The 1166-nt window shown below is 36.0% G+C and overlaps 1 pseudogene; it reads right to left on the bottom strand.

Annotated features, from left to right (window-relative positions):
- Window positions 1-9: 9 nt before the first annotated feature.
- LOC125851227 (delta(12)-fatty-acid desaturase FAD2-like) lies at window positions 10-705 on the bottom strand (annotated as a pseudogene).
- Window positions 706-1166: the final 461 nt, after the last annotated feature.

Below are 1166 nucleotides of genomic sequence, written 5' to 3'. Positions count from 1 at the left end.
TGCCAAAGCAATGCGATACAACACATAAGTAGTTGCAATTACACCTGCATCTAAAATATAGATTTGTAGCCTCTCGCGATCATAATAACTCGGTCCATGTGGATGATAGTGACTTGCAAAGCGAGGATAAGGTCTGCCAGAGGCATTGAAGGCCAAGTAAAAAGGCCACCCAAGATTGAGGGTGGTGGCAAGTCTGAATACTCGTCCTAGTGGATTTTTGTTCAAATACTTGGTGAGCCACGTTACTTGGGATTTTAGCCTTGGCACATACACTTCATCATACTCAAGTGAACTAGTGTTGGAGTGGTGACGACGATGAGTATATTTCCATGAGAAGTATTGTGTTAAAAGTGCAGAGTGGAGGATAAGACCAATAGTGTCATTTATCCATGGGTAATCACTGAAAGCCTGGTGGCCTAATTCATGGCCAATCATCCATATTCCACTTAAAACACAACCTTAAGCGATCCAGTAAATAGGCCATCCTAGGTAACAACACGGAGACGTAAGGAGGTGAAAGTAAGTGGTGGCAATATAATAAAAGACGAAGACAATGATGAAATCTTGAACAAGATATGAGAAGGAACGAACAAGAGATCGCTGAAAGCAATGAGGAGGAATGACCTTCTTGATATCGCCAATTGTAAAAGGAGGCTTTGAAAATGACACTAGAGTTTTCTTTTGTTCTGTTTTATCAGACGACATATCGTTGTCCTGCTCTTTCAATCGAAAAAAAACAATTACTTCAACAACTTGATATCAAATTGAAACTTTCTTTAGGAAAATACTTTTTTACAAAATCTTCAAGTCTAGAGTTTATTGAAGAAAGTAGCTACAGATTCCATATTTGTTACATATCTGTCATGAAATAATTACTAAGTCATCTTTTCCCATCCTGTCTATATTCAAGATAATAAATTTGACATTATTATAACTTTGTCTAGTTGTTTCATATGTAGAGTCCTCATACTGTTGTTTATTAAAAATGTAACATATGACTCACAATATTGCATTCTTGTGGAAATTCAAGATTTTGTAATACAATATCTAAGCAAAAGGGGAAGATATACAAGAGGTCACTAACTTAGTGTTGACACCTAATTTTGACCCTCCCCGATAATAATTAATTTCGAGCTTCTTAATTTTCAAATGATTTAAAGTAATTA

The sequence above is a fragment of the Solanum stenotomum genome, unplaced genomic scaffold (genome assembly GCF_019186545.1).
Source record: "Solanum stenotomum isolate F172 unplaced genomic scaffold, ASM1918654v1 scaffold23625, whole genome shotgun sequence".
Taxonomy (NCBI): domain Eukaryota; kingdom Viridiplantae; phylum Streptophyta; class Magnoliopsida; order Solanales; family Solanaceae; genus Solanum; species Solanum stenotomum.
This window is presented reverse-complemented; position numbering and strand designations above follow the sequence as displayed.